The 18,161-nt window shown below is 47.5% G+C and overlaps 1 long non-coding RNA gene across 4 annotated transcripts in view; it reads right to left on the bottom strand.

Annotated features, from left to right (window-relative positions):
• LOC147111921 (uncharacterized) overlaps positions 1-16,234 on the bottom strand; it is a 37,377-nt gene extending 21,143 nt beyond the window's left edge. Inside the window, exon 1 of one of the 4 annotated variants that reach the window (XR_015079773.1) lies at positions 15,976-16,234. This is a non-coding gene — a long non-coding RNA (uncharacterized LOC147111921). Of the gene's footprint in view, positions 1-65; positions 209-15,975 lie in introns of those variants that run through there. The other 3 variants (XR_015079774.1, XR_015079771.1, XR_015079772.1) reach the window with 3 other exon arrangements.
• Positions 16,235-18,161: the final 1,927 nt, after the last annotated feature.

The raw sequence follows: 18,161 nt of genomic DNA, 5'->3' as shown, positions 1-18,161 counted from the left end.
GATCGGATCCCCCTCCGGAATCTGAACCCACTATGCTCCCACTAACGCAGCAGCAGGCTCCCTACCTGCTCCTGTAGCTGCGGTCTCCACCAGAGCGTTCCCCGCCTGACAGGGAGCCAAACCTGTCAATCAGGCTGGCTTCTGGGGATCCTGTTTAAAAAAAAAGAGGCACTCTGTGGAGTTAAAACTGCAGAGCGTGTGGGGACCAAAACTCCTCCCTCCACTTACGCAACCCGCCCCGTCAATATCAAGGCACTAGTGAATTGTGAATAAACATTAGAAAAACTTGGGCTCTTCAGCCTTGAAAGGAACCAAACAAGAAGTGACCTTATAGAAGTATATAAGAATAATAGGTTAATTCTGACCACTATTGCGGCGACTTTAACCCACCCCCACCCGGCGGAAATTGAGTGGGTGTGCAGTTAAAATTGCTGTAGAGTGCTTACCACTCGCTTTCCACTGGCCGCTAGTTTGACTATGCAGCTTTTTTATGTTGGCCGAAGTGCCACCCAGAGATAGATGGGGGCCTCATGAATAGAAGTAAATCAAGGTCCGAAAGTGTCATTAGGACCCCAAAGTAATTTTTAACTCAATATCATGGAAGTCCCGCCCAGTGCCAACCCACCAGTAAAACCTAGCTGGATTAGTCTCTCAGAGTCACTGGAATCACTATTTAAAGGGACACCCCATTTGCATATCAGCAGCACAGGATCTGCTGCTATCGTGCTGCTTGGATTGGCAGAAGAGTTTCCAGCCTCCAGATTGCTTCTTTCTTATATTTTGCCCTCAGTAAGCACTCACAGCTTATGATTGATGTGAGTATTGCCTGTTTAATTTGGATGGAGGAAGAGATGGAGTAAGAGGAGCAGCAGCCTCAGCAACCTGCAGAAGACAGCAGGTGGGGGTGGGGGTTGTTCGCAGGAGGCCATACCCAGCACACAGGGTGTATAGGCCAAGAATGAGTTTATTTAATCTATCTAAAGAGCAGTGCATCAGGAGGCTGCATTTCTCCAGGCAGTTTGTCTCAGACCTTTGCAGCCTCTTAGAACAGGATCTGCCTGCTGGACCAGGTGGTCGTGCTTAGCCAGTGGCTGTCCAAGTCACCACAGCTTTTAACTTCTTTGTCACTGGCTCCTTCCAGTCTGCTACAGATGACATCTCCTTCATATCCTAGTCTGCAGTACACAGCTCACCAATGCCCTGTTTGCCAGGACTAATCAGTACATCACTTTTCTAATTGACGTCAACAATCAACAGGAGAGAGCTCGGCGACTTGCAGTAGTGATTGGCTTCCCTCATGTCCAGGGCATCATTGGCTGCACACATGTTGCCATCAGTGCGCCAGAACACCAGCCAGCAGCCTTTGTGAATAGGAAGAGCACCACTCAATTAATGTGCAGCTTGTCTACCATCACAGGTACAGGATAATGCAAGTTTATGCAGTGTTCCCAGGCAGCTGTCACAAAGCCTTCATCTTGCAACACTCAACCATCCCCTCAATATTCAACCCTTCCAGCAATGGGACAGGATGACTGATTGGGGGATACCCCCTACACACATCGCTTGTGACACTCCTCCACAACCCCACCATGCCTGAGCTGCACAGGTATTACCAAAGCCCTGAGATGACTGCGCACACCATGTGGCTACTCAAATTAAGGTTCAGGTGTCTGGACAGGTCTGGGGGCTCCCTACAATATGCCCCACAAAGGGGCTTCTGCATCATAGTGCTGGGCGTTAGCTTGCACAACTTTGCTACACAGAGAGGCCTGCATTTGGAGGAGGCAGAGCAATAGCTCTCATCAGACAAGAAAGACCAGGGTGACGGCAAGGAAGAAGGAGGATCAATGCAAGAGATGTGAGGGATGTATTAATTGCACAGTGATTCCCGTGACCAACTAATTTTCCTTCCCTGAAAACATACATAAAGCCCCTCTGCATTAACAGTCCCTGTTACATCCTTCACCACTCCCTTAATCCTGCTTTAAAGAACATTGAAATCATTCAGCCACCTTCAATATCAATGACATACTGACAATGCTGACTCAGAAACTGCCATAAAACCACACTGTAAAAAAATGTGCCAAATGTGATAAATGTAGTGTATGTAACCGTTCCACCTTTAAGAGAACTATTTTAAGGGTTGCACTACTTTATCTTGGCTGCTGTATACTGTAATACCGGTGGTGACCACACCGGTATATAAGTGCTGTGTAAGGATTTATTGAGCAGTTCCGCCCTGACCTTCAACTAGTAAAGACCTGTTAAAGTTTACTCTTGTGGTCTGTGTAGTAATTCTCAATATAACACACAGACTTAACAGTGGCGACAAGTACGATCTTACCCTGTGGCAGAGATACATCCAAGGCAGTTTAACGGGCGTCGAGAGGAGGCATCCACCCTCATCATTCTGCTGAGAAAAGACTCGGGTCTGCAGAGCAAAGGAAGAATTCTGACACGAAGCCTTCCATCAGCAACAGGCAGTGATCATCCCTTCTATCACGGTGGTGGGTAAGCCGATCAGCGACGAGCAGCAAGTCGGCCACGTTGACTGTGAGTAGGGGAGAAAATAAAATAAAAAAACGGAGGATATAAGGGCGGAGAACTCGACCACGGCCGGGGAAAGGAGCCGGACAGAAGTCGGGGCCAGAGGCGCTGAGACTGGGGCAGCGTAAGGCACGGAAGCCGCGGTGAATGCAAACGCAGCCGGTGCGAAAGACCGGGCTGCAAGCGGGCTGGGAGACGCAACAGCGTCGAGAGAGAGCTCGACCGTGACCAGTGAAAAAGGCCGGGCAGCTACCGAGGCCGCGAGGCGCAGCGACCGGGTCAGCGTAAGGCGCGGGAGAAAATTTTAAAAAAACGCGGAGAACTCAGCCGCAGCCGGGGGGGAAAGGACCGGACTGCAAGAGGGGCTGGGAGGCACGATTTGAAAACCGCTGGGGGAGGGCGAACGCAGCAAATCGGCAATCGCCATTACAGCCAGTGGGGGAGAAAGGCAAACGTGGGAAGCCGCCATTTTCGGAGGCGGGGGAAGAAGACAAGCGCGGGAAACCGCCATTTTGTAAAAAAAAAAAAAATCTTTTGTTTCTCAAGAAGATCGCGAGGATGCCTAAGCGTGGTAACATCAACGATTTCAATCCCGATGTCGTAGATTGGGCCACATATGTAGAACGCATAGAGATATATTGTAAGGCAAATAAAATATCAGATGAAGATAAAGCACTAACCTTACTAAACTCAATGGGTGCGAAGACATACGGGCTATTGAAGCATCTTCTATCACCAGCTAAACCGGCGGATCAGACTTTCGCTAATATTGTTGCTGTCCTGAAGAATCATTTGAACCCCACACCGCTGATGTTAGCGGAACGATTTAGATTTTATGCGAGAACGCAACTGAAAGAGGAAAGCAACGCGGAGTATTTAATTGAACTGCGTAAGCTAGCGAAATACTGTCAGTTTGGGGAAAGCCTGACAGAGGCACTGAGAGACAAATTCGTGTGTGGATTGTCGAAAGAAGGAACACAAAAGCGGTTGCTTGAAGAGAATGATCTTACACTTGATAAGGCGGTCACTATTGCAGCATCGCACGAAGCCGCAGCGAGAGGCACCGCGGAAATGCAGCTGAAGGCAGCGGTACTCAGCGTAGATCAAATGGCTTCGGGTACAACGAAATGTTATCGTTGTGGGAAGACAACACACAATCAGAACCAATGCTGGTTTAAAAACCAGGAATGTAGAAAATGTGGCAAGCTTGGTCACATAGCTAAAGTATGCCGGTCAGGAAAGAAGACCAGCAACAAAAAGTCACCACAGGAAAAGTGCAGAAAGGTACATAAGGTGGCTGAGAAGAGTTCGGATGAACAGAATTCGGATTCAGACTCCAACAGCAAGGAACTGGGTAGTCTGAGAATTCACAACGTGAGTAAGGAAGCTGACCGACAAACTATCTGGGTCACACTGCAGATAGCAGGAGTCCAAGTGAAGATGGAATTGGACACCGGATCGGCGTTGACGGTCATGAATAAGCAAGATTACAAAAAGTTATTCAAACATATTCCCCTACGGGATACGGAGATAGTATTGCAGACATACACGGGGCAAAAAGTATACCCCATCGGAAAGATAAAAGTCAAGGTGATACACAAGGGCAAAGAACACCAAGGAATGGACTTATATGTACTACCTGAGGGAGGTCCACCACTTCTGGGACGGGAGTGGATCAGGAAAATAAATATGGACTGGCACTCCTTAAACGCAATAACGGTAGATTCCGGAAAAAAAGATGTCAAACCTGAACGATTGTCCAGAATATTGGATGAGGCTAAAAAGGTGTTCCAACAGGGACTGGGAACACTGAGAGGAATTAAGGCAAAAATCAAGATTGCAGAACATGCAAACCCAAAATTTTTCAAAGCCAGACCGGTACCGTATGCGATACGACCTGCTGTGGAAGCTGAGCTGGAAGGGCTGGAATGTTCAGGAGTACTGTCTAAGGTGGACTGGAGTGAGTGGGCCACGCCCATTGTTCCCGTCATGAAGCGTTCATCGAGTAACAAGCCAGGGGAACCGGGGAAGGTCCGCATCTGTGGAGACTTCAAGATCACAGTTAATCCGGTGCTTCACACGGTGCAATATCCGCTTCCGCGGATTGAGGATATCTTTGCTTCATTGTCTGGCGGGAAACGCTTCACCAAGATAGACCTGGCGCAAGCGTACTTACAGATGGAAGTTGAGGAAGAGTCGCGCCAGTATCTCACAATCAGCACGCACAGAGGCTTGTATCGATATAATAGACTGGTTTTTGGAGTGGCTTCGGCTCCGGCAATTTGGCAGAGGGCCATGGAGCAGGTATTACAGGGAATTCCAAGCACTCAATGTTACTTGGACGATATCCTGATTACAGGAGATGACGATGAGGAACACCTTGCGAATTTGAAACTGGTGCTCACCAGGTTGAAGGAATATGGCCTTCGAGTTAATCGCCAGAAATGTGAGTTCTTTCAGAAACGGATCTCGTACTGTGGTCATGTCATTGACCAGGAGGGGCTGCACAAGTAACCTGACAAGATCGAAGCTGTTGTGAAGGCTCCCGCTCCGGAAAATGTATCCCAGTTGAGATCGTTCCTAGGGTTGATTAACTATTACCATAAGTTTCTGCCAAATCTATCCATGGTGCTGCACCCGCTGAATGCTCCTTTGCAGAAAGAAGTACCATGGAAGTGGAGCGAGGACTGTAAGAAGGCCTTTCGCAAAAGCAAGACATTGATCACCTCAGAGGAAGTGTTGGCTCACTTCAACCCAACGCTACCTATTCGTTTAGCTTGTGATGCTTCTCCTTATGGTATTGGAGCAGTACTCTCACACAAGTTGCCAAATGGCTCGGAAAGGCCAGTCGCATTTGCATCCAGATCATTGACCTCCGCTGAGCGCAACTATGCTCAGATAGATAGGGAGGCTCTCAGCCTGGTGTGGGGAGTAAAGAAGTTTAATCATTACCTGCAGGGCCAGAAGTTTACACTGCTGACAGACCACCAGCCGTTGGTATCCATATTCAACCCTAAAAAGGGCGTTTCCATTATGACAGCGCAAAGGCTACAGAGGTGGTCCCTTTTCCTAGGGGCACACCAATATGACATAGAATACAAAGGATCAAAACAGCATGGGAATGCTGATGGTTTATCACGCCTACCGTTGCCAACGGTAGAAGAGGCGCCTACAGTGGACCCAGTGGAGATGTTCCACTCAACCATAGTGGAATGTCTACCAGTAACAAATTCTACGATCGAAAAGGAAACAAGAAATGACCCGACTCTCTCACGAGTCTACGATTTAACGGTGAAGGGATGGCCAGCACATGGCGAACCACTGTTGCCAGCATTTTCGCAAAGAAGAGAACAGCTGTCAGTGTGCCGAGGAACTTTGATGTGTGGATCCAGAGTGGTGATTCCACCCAAACTCCAGCATAAAGTGCTAAAGGAGCTTCACGAGGGGCATCTGGGTGGAGTGAAAATGAAGAACCTAGCCAGAGCATTCGTGTGGTGGCCAGGTATCGATGGAGACATCGAAGTAATGACCAAGAGCTGTTCAGGATGCCAGAAGGTCCAAAACGCCCCACCACAAGCTCCTCTGCATCCATGGGAGTGGCCCTCATCTCCATGGCAAAGGGTACATATCGACTTTGCTGGTCCATTTATGGACTCAATGTTCTTAATCGCGGTGGATGCACACTCCAAGTGGCTGGAGGTAATAAAGATGTCCTCCACCACCACGGAAAAAACCATCACAGTATTAAGGACCATATTTGCCAGGAATGGGCTGCCGGAACAGATCTGTTCTGATAATGGACCGCAATTTGTGTCCGAAGAATTCAGGAAGTTCTTAAAAAACAATGGGGTTAAGCACTACACGTCCGCCCCATACCATCCCGCCACCAATGGATTAGCTGAAAGGTTTGTCCAGACCTTCAAGAAGGCCATAAAGGCCATGGGTAATGAAGACATTAATCTACAACATAAGGTAGATAACTTCTTGTTGGCGTACAGGAATGCAACACATGCGGTCACAAACCAAACTCCCGCCATGATGTTTTTCAATAGAAGACTAAGATGCCGGCTGGATTTGATCAAGCCAAACATCAGAAGGGACGTAGAGAACCGGCAATTTCAAGGCATGAATGAAAGGCCAACTAGAACCTTCCAGATAGGTCAACAAGTTTTGGCCCGGGACTACCGTACCGAGAAATGGCAGCCTGGAACTATTTGCACACGACTAGGACCGCTGATGTATACCGTGGACATTGGTGAAAGCATAAGGCGCCATGCTGATCAGATCATAGCGTCATCCGAAAAGGGACAACCTACACCACAACTCTATACGCCTAATAATGAAGCAGAGATACCCATAGTATCTACCTCCGATCCGGTGATACTGGAACCAGATGAACCCGACACTGACATTCAAGCCGAATCGACCTTGCCAAAAGAACCTACTACACCACCGAAAACTACTACACCACCGAGGCGTTATCCGGACCGAGTCAGGAAGCCTCCAGAGAGACTGAATCTGTGAACTGTTTTTACATTAAGTTGTGTATATATGTTATGATGTTATGTTTAATGGGAATATATACTATTAACCTAAAAAGGGAGGATTGTAGTGTATGTAACCGTTCCACCTTTAAGAGAACTATTTTAAGGGTTGCACTACTTTATCTTGGCTGCTGTATACTGTAATACCGGTGGTGACCACACCGGTATATAAGTGCTGTGTAAGGATTTATTGAGCAGCTCCGCCCTGACCTTCAACTAGTAAAGACCTGTTAAAGTTTACTCTTGTGGTCTGTGTAGTAATTCTCAATATAACACACAGACTTAACAATAAAGTTGATGAATTTAATTCCCAACATAATAATTGTCTTGAATTAATTTCTCACCCAAATGTCAACCCATGGTGCCTTTCTTAAAAGATGTTCTACTAGTCCTATGAGGTGCTCAGTAAAGATGGTAGAAGGCTGCTGTTGCTCTTGTTGGGACCCATGAAATGTTCGTGGTTGGCGACTTCTGGGCACTCGAGCCTGTGAGGACCCAGCTGCAGAATGCTGCATCTCGGCTGCTGCCCGGGCATTGTGGCCCAGTTGACTTGCTGGCACCATGACGGGTATTGGTTGAGAGGGTGACGAAGGAGTATATGTGCTGACATTCTGGGAGAGGGCAATCCGTACTGCTCCCATAGAGCCACTGCCAATTCTGTGGGGCTGGGGCTCTTCACTTCCACTGAACTCTTTCAACGCCCCTGTCTATTCGGTCCCACCAATCTGTCTCTCCATGGTGGAGGCCAGAACCTGTCATTTGAGTTTCTCCGTTTTCTAATGACTATCCTCACAATGAAAATAGTCACTAGGTGGTCATTAGAAAACGAACAAGCAGAGGTTGAGCCCTCACTAGGCAGACTAGGGTACACCCCATGAGCAGCATGATGTTCTTGCCATGGAGGGAGTACAACGAAGATTCACCAGGCTGCTACCTGGGATGGCAGGGATGACGTATGAGGAGAGATTGGGTCGTTTGGGCTTATACTCGCTGGAGTTTAGAAGAATGAGAGGGGAGCTCATTGAAACTTATAAAATTCTAACAGGACTAGACAGACTAGATGCAGGAAGGATGTTCCCGATGGTCGGGGAGTCCAGAACCAGGGGTCACAGTCTAAGGGTAAGGGGTAAGCCATTTAGGCCAGAGATGAGGAGGAATTTCTTCACCCAGAGAGTGGTGAACCTGTGGAATTCTCTACCACAGAAGGCAGTGGAGGCCAATTCATTAAATATATTCAAGAAGGAGTTGGATATATTTCTTAAGGCTAAAGGGATCAAGGGATATGGGGAGAAAGCAGGGGCAGGGTACTGAATTTGGATGATCAGCCATGATCTCGTTGAATGGCGGAGCAGGCTCGAGGGGCCGAATGGCCTACTCCTGCTCCTATCTTCTATGTATCTATGTATCCGCACAACTCACCATAAAATATGGGAATGCATAGCCACCATTCTCCATGGATACACCATGACCCTTTGAATGGGGCTCCCCATCAGTTGTAGCTGTGGAGCTTCAGCAGCAGTGGTTCGCCTCTCTGCAAGAAAATGATAGTAGGCACTGAAAACTCGAAATATGAGCACATGGCCTCTGGGTAATGCCCGACAGCAGCTGACATCCCAAATGTCTTGACATTTGAGGAACTTTATTACAATAATAATACACAGCTGTTTCAGAATGATCAGTATGTGAGTTGAAAATTGAGAAAACCATCCAGTACAAGGAGACAAGTTCGTTCTCTAGACATGCAAGCTGTTTAAGAATTAAAATATCAACATTTTTTTGTTATTTGCTATTTCAGGCAATATTTCTTAGCTCTATGTTCTACTGGTATCTAAGGACACCACTGTGGTCAGTGCTATTAGTAACAATTAATCACACAATTCCTTTCTTGGTTTAACGTTGCAGTCAACAATAGTGTCATGTTCTGCCAATATTCTCGGCTCAGCTGTCTATTTGACAAAGTCTCTGAAAGTTCACTGTGATTATATTATTTACATAATGCTTTAGCCCTCTTCACCGTGAATGGACCTTTGTTCCTAATAATCTCTACTGTCTCCAAACCTAAGGGCATTAATGTGACAACCCCTTACTGGAAAGATTTTTTTCTTAGCAAAAATGTTTTTTAAACCATACCAAGTATTTGGGCTTCAATTGCCTGTACCTCCTCGTACACTATTTGCATCGCGTTGATAAGGATACCACGTAGCTCTGCAAATTTGATTCATATCATTGATACATCGGATTTGCTATTTCGCCACAGTAAGATGCACACGTCATGATAGTTAAATGTTAACGACTTTATCTAACCTGTGCTTTAACCCTTCAAGAATTATTTTAAAGTTTTTCTTTTGTCCCAGTCAGTTTTAGGAAACATTTAAGTCGCGTTGCACTTTTTGGGTTGAGTTTTGTTTACAATTCTCTAAATCGGTAGATGATCATTCTGAATTTTTTCTTACAACTGTTTTATTTTGGGACGGTCCTGAAGCGGCACTAAAGATATTAACGGGGAGGGTGTGGGGGAGGCTGCGATCGGCCGACGGACCTGGCGAGGCCGGGGGACTTGGAGGCCCTGCCGGTCTGAAGGCTCCCGCCCGACAGCCTGGCCGGCGGGCGGGCAAACAAGCGGCAGGAGGCCGCAGCCGGGGACCGTCCAGAGGGAAAGCTCGGAGTGGGGGAGGACTGTGAACGGAGCCACGATCGGCAGCGGGGCGCTTTGCCTTGAAGCGGTCACTGCCTGGGGGGGCCTCGCCACTCCTACTAACATATCCAATCTCCTCCCTCCATTAGGTGTTGCATCATTAAAATGTATAATTTTGTGAAAAGCATTTGTGCCAGGAATTTACAGGGTGGGGTTCTCCCAATCGCCTGCCCCAACCTCCTTTCTCTTTGGAGCTTCTTCCCTAAACCTCTCAGCCTTTATAACGCTCGTTCTACCTTTAAAAACTTCAGTCAAAACTCATCTTTTCAATTTGAATTTTGGTTCCCCCCTTCCTAATCTCTTCCTTATTGGCTGAGTGTCTGCTTTCCTTACACCTATTTGTGCCTGAAACCTCTCTCGGGAGCCGGTGCCTCACAACCTGAGGGAGGGAAATGTCCTCCGTGCCTTTTCATTCTGCGCGGAGGGGCTTCATAGAAACATAGAAGATAGGAGCAGGAGTAGGCCATTCGGCCCTTCGAGCCTGCTCCGCCATTCAATGAGATCATGGCTGATGATCCAAATTCAGTACCATGTCCCTGCCTTCTCCCCATATCCCTTGATACCTTTTGCCTTAAGAAATATATCCAACTCTTTCTTGAATATATTTAATGAACTGGCCTCCACCGCCCTCTGTGGCAGAGAATTCCACAGGTTCACCAGTCTCTGGGTGAAGAAATTCCTCCTCATTTCAGTCCTAAATGGCTTACCCCTTATCCTTAAACTATGACCCCTGGTTCTGGACTCCCCGGCCATCAGAAATATCGTTCCTGCATCGAGTCTGTCCAGGCCTGACGGAATTTTATAGGTTTCGATGAGATCCCCTCTCAATCTTCTAAACTCCAGTGAGTATAAGCCCAGTCGACACAATCTCTCCTCATACGTCATTCCTGCCATCCCAGGTATCAGCCTGGTGAATCTTCGCTGCACTCCTTCCATGGCAAGAACGTCCTTCCTCAGGTAAGGCGACCAAAACTGCACACAATACTCAAGGTGCGGTCTCACCAAGGCCCTGTACAACTGTAGCAAGACATCCTTGTTCCTGTACTCGAACCCTCTTGCTACGAAGGCCAACATACCATTTGCCTTCTTAACCGCCTGCTGCACCTGCATGCTTACCTTCAGCGACTGGTGCACAAGAACACCCAGGTCTCTTTGCACTTCCCCTTCTCCCAATCTATTGCCATTCAAATAATAATCTGCCTTCCTGTTTTTGCCACCAAAGTGGATAACCTCACATTTATCCACATTATAGTGCATTTGCCATGTTTCTGCCCAATCACCCAACCTGTCCAAATCGTACTGGAGTTTCATGACAACCTCCTCACAGCATACCCTCCCACCCAGCTTTGTGTCATCTGCAAATTTGGAGATATTACATCCAATTCCCTCATCCAGATCATTAATATATATTGTGAACAGCTGGGGTCCTAGGACCGATCCTTGCGGTACCCCACTAGTCACTGCCTGCCACTCGGAAAACGACCCGTTTATTCCAACTCTTTGCTTCCTGTCTGCCAACCAGTTCTCTATCCAAGTCAATACCTTGCCCCCAATCCCATGTGCCTTAATTTTGCATGCTAATCTCTTATGTGGGACCTTATCGAAAGCCTTCTGAAAGTCCAAATATACCACATCCACTGGTTCTCCCTTACCTATTTTACCAGTTACATCCTCAAAAAATTCCAATAGATTAGTCAAGCATGATTTACCTTTTGTAAATCCATGTTGACTTTGTCCGATCCTGTCACTGCTTTCCAAGTGCTCTGCTATTACATCTTTTATAATGGACTCTAGCATTTTCCCCACTACCGATGTCAGGCTTACCGGTCTATAATTCCCCGCTTTTTCTCTACCACCTTTTTTGAATAGTGGGGTAACATTAGCTACCCTCCAATCCATGGGTACTGATCCAGAGTCTATCGAGTTCTGGAAGATGACCAGCAATGCATCTACTATTTCTAGGGCCACTTCCTTAAGTACCCTGGGATGTAGATTATCAGGCCCTGGGGATTTATCGGCCTTTAGTCCCATCAATTTTCCTAACACCATTTCCCTGCAAATACTGATTTCTTTCAGTTCCACCCTTTCATCAGACCCTATGTTCCCCGGCATCTCTGGGAGGTTATTTGTGTCCTCCTTTGTGAAGACAGAACCAAAATATGTATTTAGTTGGTCTGCCATTTCTTTGTTCCCCATTATAAATTCCCCTGATTCTGACTGCAAGGGACCTACACTTGACTTCCCCAATCTTTTTCTCTTCACATATCTATAAAAGCTTTTACAGTCAGTTTTTATGTTCCCTACAAGCTTACTCTCATAGTCTATTTTCCCTTTCTTAATTAATCCCTTTGTCCTCCTTTGTTGAATCCTAAACTGCTCCCAATCCTCAGGATTATTGCTTTTTCTGGCCAATTTATATGTCCTCTCCTTGGATCTTATGCTATCCCTAATTTCCCTTGTTAGCCACGGTTGAGTCACCTTTTTTGTTTTATTTTTATGCCAAACTGGGATGAACAAATTCTGTAGCTCATCCATTCGGTCTTTGAATGTTTGCCATTGCCTATCCACCGTCAACCTTTTGAGTGCCATTCCACAATCAATCCTACCCAACTCGCTCCTCAGACCATCGTAGTTTCCTTTATTTAAATTGAGGACCCTAGTCTCTGAGTCAACTACTTCATTCTCCATCTTAATGAAGAATTCGATCATATTATGATCGCTCCGACCCAAGGGGCCTCGTACAACAAGATTGCTAATCAATCCTTTCTCGTTACATAATACCCAGTCTAAGATGGCCTGATCTCTGGTTGGTTCCTCGACATATTGGTCCAGGAAACCATCCCGTAAACACTCCAGGAATTCCTCCTCCACAGTATTGTTACTAATTTGGTTGGCCCAATCTATATGTAGATTAAAGTCACCCATGATGACTGCTGTGCCCTTATTGCACGCTTCTTTAATTTCCCTTTTAATGCCATCCCCAACCTCTGCCTTACTGTTTGGAGGTCTATATACCACTCCCACTAACGTTTTTTTCCCCTTAGTATTCCTCAATTCTACCCATACAGATTCCACATCATCAGAGCTAATATCCTTCATTACAATTGTGTTAATCCCTTCTTTAACCAGTAATGCTACCCCACCTCCCTTTCCTTTTTGCCTATCTTTCCTGAATATCGAATACCCCTGGATGTTGAGTACCCAGTCTTGGCCATCCTTGAGCCACGTTTCCGTAATCCTAACCAAATCATATTCGTTTACCTCTATTTGCGCAGCCAATTCATCCAGCTTATTACAAATGCTCCTCGCATTAAGACACAAAGCCTTCAAGCTTGTTTTTTTAATGCTCTTAGACCTATTAGAATTATTATTTACTGTGGCCACGTTTGATTTAAACTGTTGATTTCTCTGACTGCCATTTTTGTTTTTCTCCTTCCTGCCTTTTGCTTTTATCCTTGTTTCCCTTTCCTCTGTCTCTCTGCTCAGGTTCCCAACCCCCTTCTATTTTAGTTTAAACCCTCCCCCACAGCACTAGCAAACACTCCCCCTAGGACATCGGTTCCAGCCCTGCCCAGGTGCAAACCGTCCAGTTTGAACTGGTCCCAGTCCCCCAGAACCGGTTCCAATGTCCCAGGAACTTGAATCCCTCCCCCTGGCACCATTCCTCTAGCCACATATTCATCTGAAGTATCCTTCTATTTCTACTCTGACTAGCACGTGGCACTGGTAGCAATCCTGAGATTACTACCTTTGAGGTCCTGTTTTTTAATTTATCTCCTAACTCCCTATATTCCGCTTTTAGGACCTCATCCCGCTTTTTACCTATATCGTTGGTGCCTATATGCACCACGACAACTGGCTGTTCACCCTCCCCTTCCAAGATGTTCTGCAGCCGCTCGGAGACATCCTTGACCCTTGCATCAGGGAGGCAACATACCATCCTGGACTCTCGTTTGCGGCCGCAGAAACGCCTATCTATTCCCCTTACAATTGAATCCCCTATTGCTATAGCTCTACCCCTCTTTTTCCTCACATTCTGTGCAGCAGAGCCACCCCTGGTGCCAGGAAGTTGGCTGCTGCTGCCTTCCTCTGATAAGCCATCCCCCCCAACAGTGCTCAAAGTGGTGTATCTGTTGGAGAGGGGGATGGCCACAGGGGACCCCTGCACTACCTGCCTGCGCCTAGTACTCTGCCTGTTGGTCACCCGTTCCCTTTCTTCCTGTCCAACCTCTACCTGCGGTGTGTCCAACTCCGTAAACATGCTATTCACGATGTCCTGAGCATCGTGAGCGCTGCAGTATGCATCCAATTGCAGCTCCAGTGCCGCAATGCGGTCTGTCAGTAGCTGCAGCTGGATGCACTTCTTGCACATGTAATTGTCAGGGACACAGGAAGTGTCCCTGATTTCCCACATATCGCAGGAGGAGCATATCACGTGGCCTGGCTGTCCTGCCATGACTTACCCTTTAATTAATTGAATTTAAATTAAATCAATCAATCCCACTAATTATACTACAGTTAACTGGTTTACCAACAGTCCCCGCTACACCAGAGTGACCTTAGTAACTATAAACCACAGAGTTAAAGTTTAAAAAGAGAAATACTCACCAACCAATCACTTACCTGCTTCCTGGTGACGTCACACTTTGATTACTTTTTACCTCTCTCCCCCGCTGTTGAATTGGTAAGCCTCGCTGCTCACCTCACTGCTCACTCCCAGGTCCATCGCTCTGGTCGGGCCTCGCTGCCGGTTTTGAGCCTCGCTGCTCGCCTCACTGCTCACTCCCAGGTCCGTCGCTCTGGTCGGGCCTCGCTGCCGGTTTTAAGCCTCGCTGCTCGCTTCACTGCTCACTCCCAGGTCCGTCGCTCTGGTCGGGCCTCGCTGCCGGTTTTAAGCCTCGCTGCTTGCCTCACTGTTCACTCCCAGGTCTGTCCTGTATGGGCTGCTCTTGCACACCCTCCATTTTGCCATCCTCCCTCGTCTGCCGTCCGGACACGCCTTGGCGCACGATCTTGCCGTCCGGCGGAGGCGGGGGTCCCCAATAGTGGGCTCTCTATGCGGGAGTCCTCCCTTTATCTATTGGGGACTTGGCCTGGAGGGTGTTGCACAGGGCAGTCCCGAGCAATAAGGTTTTAAGTAGGTTCACGGACTCCCAGGCCGCCTGCCTTTTCTGTGGCCTGGAGGAGTCCGTGTTCCAGGTTTATATTGAATGTGAGAGGTTGCAGCCCCTCTTCCATTATTTGAAGGGGCTGCAGATCGGGGGACCTCCTCGTGGGACTGCTCCTGGGCCTGGCCAAAGTGGCCATCAACTGGTCCAGGCAGTGGGCGGTTGAGGGGGTCGTCCAGCCCAACTGCCTGCCTCTCTTCCAAGGCCACGTTCGCGCCCGGGTGGCCCTGGAGATGGAGCACGCGGTGTCCGCCGGCACGCTCGAAGCCTTCTGCGACCGGTGGGCACCGCAGGGACTGGAGTGCATAATCACCCCTGGGAATACAATTTTAATTTAATTTGTTAAGTTTCATTTAAGGTATTTCTGTTAAGTTACAGTTTATTTGTTTATGGGTTGCTCAAAAGAGTACACCTATTTGTGAAGCACTTTCAGGCATTTTTTTTACAATTAAAAACACTATATAAATGCAAACTGGTATGGCGATACTTTTACTGTCACCAATTGCATTATGCAACACATTTAGCACCAGCACAATCAAAACGCACAAAACAAATTCCCCTTGATGGGTCGGCAAGCATATCCCACCTGAGCCATTCAAACAAGCCAGGCCATCCCACAGCCAGCTATCACCAGCAGCCAGGCCATAGCAACTAGAACAGTGGAGGCATCAATAGAGCCAGCAGGACAAGAGAAAAATTGTCAGCAGGAGAGCCATCAGGAGTTAGGAAGGCAGCACGAGTGAGAGAGGCAATGATAAAATCTGCAACTAGGAACAGCTAAAAGATAGCAGATGCAGGAGAGCAAGGGAGTCAGCCGAACAAATATGGGATCAAGCCAGCAGAGCAAGGTCAAATAGGAGCCAACAGACCAGGTGTGTAAAAGGGCTAGTGACCAGGTGTGAGACAGGCCGAGCAGAACAGGAGAGGCAACACCAGCAAGAGCAATAGTAGCAAGGTGACAGTGCAGGAATGCAGGGTTCCATATTAACTAAGAATTTTACACTAAATCTGCCTACAGTACCTCACACACCTTTTGCGCTCCCAGTTTTTGAATTTCCCAATTGCTGCTGTCTCTAGCTGCGGTTGTCCTGTCCATATTTCTCTTTTGAATCTTTGGAAGAATTCCTTTGAATCGGTGACTCAGGCAAGTGTATAAGTGTATACTGGAGTTTACAAAAGGGTTAGAAATGCGATTGCCCCCAAAAATGGGGATTGCAATGCAGGATCAACCCACGCCCGTTCAAAGTAACGCAGGCAGCCTGCAAACATGCTGCCTGCTGATTAACAAGATTGTGGCATGCAGCCCAGTGCTGAATGCGCTGCTGAGTGGCTGCACACTCAGCTGGGGGCCCAAGTTCATGTGAGGCTAGCACCAATTAAAGCTAGCTAGCCTGCATTTTTTAAAGGCTGTCCCTCTTAAAGGGGAGGTGCATTCTGGCTGCAGCAGGTGATTCAACTGGCTGGGGAACAGAGTGTGAGCAGGAAGAAGTAGTACTAATGGCACAACAGGAGAGAGACCGTGCTCCAAGGTTCTCAGATGCAGCACTGGAGACCGTAGTACAGGAGGTGGACAGGAGGAGAGAGGTCCTGTTTCCACAGGGGGCCAGGAGGACCTCCAGGCAAATTCAGAAAAGACAATGGGAGTAGATAGCCAGCAGTGTAGCCCCGAGGACCTGGATGCAGTGCAGGAAGAAGCTTAATGATCTCACACGTGTGGTCAAGGTGAGTGCATTCATCTTCAAATACCATGGGGTCAATTTTAACTCAGGTGCGGGGAATTGTCGGGTTCCCCGAATTTAGTGTTTCCCACACGAATCTAAATCGTTCTGCGAGATTGATGCAATTTTAACTCAATTGGCCAATTGATTTCCAACGTGTGGGAAGCCTTGGCAATTGAGTATTTCCAGTCAGAAAGTCGCAGAATATGACGTCATCATTGCTGCTGCTTTTAAGGCCCACAGCAAGCCTTGCTTCTTCTGCAGGCTTCCAAACTTTACCATTAAGATGGCACAGGAGCCTGCAGGAGCAACGGCCAGCGGGACGGCAAAAGCTGCCCCAAAATTTGATGAGGCTTCACTCCAGGCATTGCTGGATGGTGCTAGGGCCCACAGGGAGGTCCTGTTCCCTTCTTCAGGGAGGAAGAGGCCTCCCAGTCAGACCAAGGCTCTGTGGCAACAGGTGGCTGGGGAAGTCAACTCCTTGGGGCTCACACGGCGCACCTGGATGCAGTGCAGGAAAAGATTCCATGACCTTCATCGCACTGGAAAAGTAAGTACTGTATGAACATAAGAATATAAGAAGTAGCAGGAGTAGGCCATACGGCCCCTCTGGCCTGCTCCGCCATTCAATAGGATTATGGCTGATCCGAACCTAGACTCACGTCCACTTCCCTGCCCGCTCCCCGTAACCCCTAATTCCCTTATCAGCTAGGAAACTGTCTATTTCCGTTTTAAATTTATTTAATGTTGCAGCTTCCACAGCTTCCTGAGGTAGCAAATTCCATAGATTTACTACCCTCTGACTGAAGAAGTTTCTCCTCATCTCAGTTTTGAAATGGCAGCCCCTTATTCAAAGATTATGCCCCCTAGTTCTAGTCTCACCCATCAGTGGAAACATCCCGCATCCACCCGATCAAGCCCCCTCACAATCTTATATGTTTCAATAAGATCACCTCTCATTCTTCTGAATTCCAATGAGTAGAGGCCCAACCTACTCAACCTTTCCTCATAAGTCAACCCCCTCATCTCCGGAATCAACCAAGTGAACCTTCTCTGAACTGCCTCGAGAGCAAGTATATCTTTTAAATATGGAAACCAAAACTGCACGCAGTATTCCAGGTGTGGCCTCACCAGTACCCTGTATAACTAAAGCAAGACTTCCCTGCTTTTATACTCCATCCCCCTTGCAATAAAAGCCAAGATTCCATTGGCCTTCCTGATCACCTGCTGTACCTGCATACTAACCTTCTGTGTTTCATGCACCAGGACCCCCAGATCCCTTTGTACTGTAGCACTTTGCAGTTTCTCTCCATTTAGATAATAACTTGCTCTGTGATTTTTTCTGCCAAAGTGCATAACCTCACACTTTCCAACATTATATTACATCTGCCAAATTTCTGCCCACTCACTTAGCCTGTCTATGTCCTTTTGCAGGTTTTTTATGTCCTCCTCACTCACTGCTTTCCCTCCCATCTTTGTATCGTCGGCA

This window comes from Somniosus microcephalus, chromosome 10, assembly GCF_052327205.1.
Source record: "Somniosus microcephalus isolate GS21.2 chromosome 10, FLI_Smic_1.0, whole genome shotgun sequence".
Lineage (NCBI taxonomy): Eukaryota > Metazoa > Chordata > Chondrichthyes > Squaliformes > Somniosidae > Somniosus > Somniosus microcephalus.
Note: the sequence above shows the minus strand (reverse complement) of the source record. Positions and strands in the feature narration are given on the sequence as shown.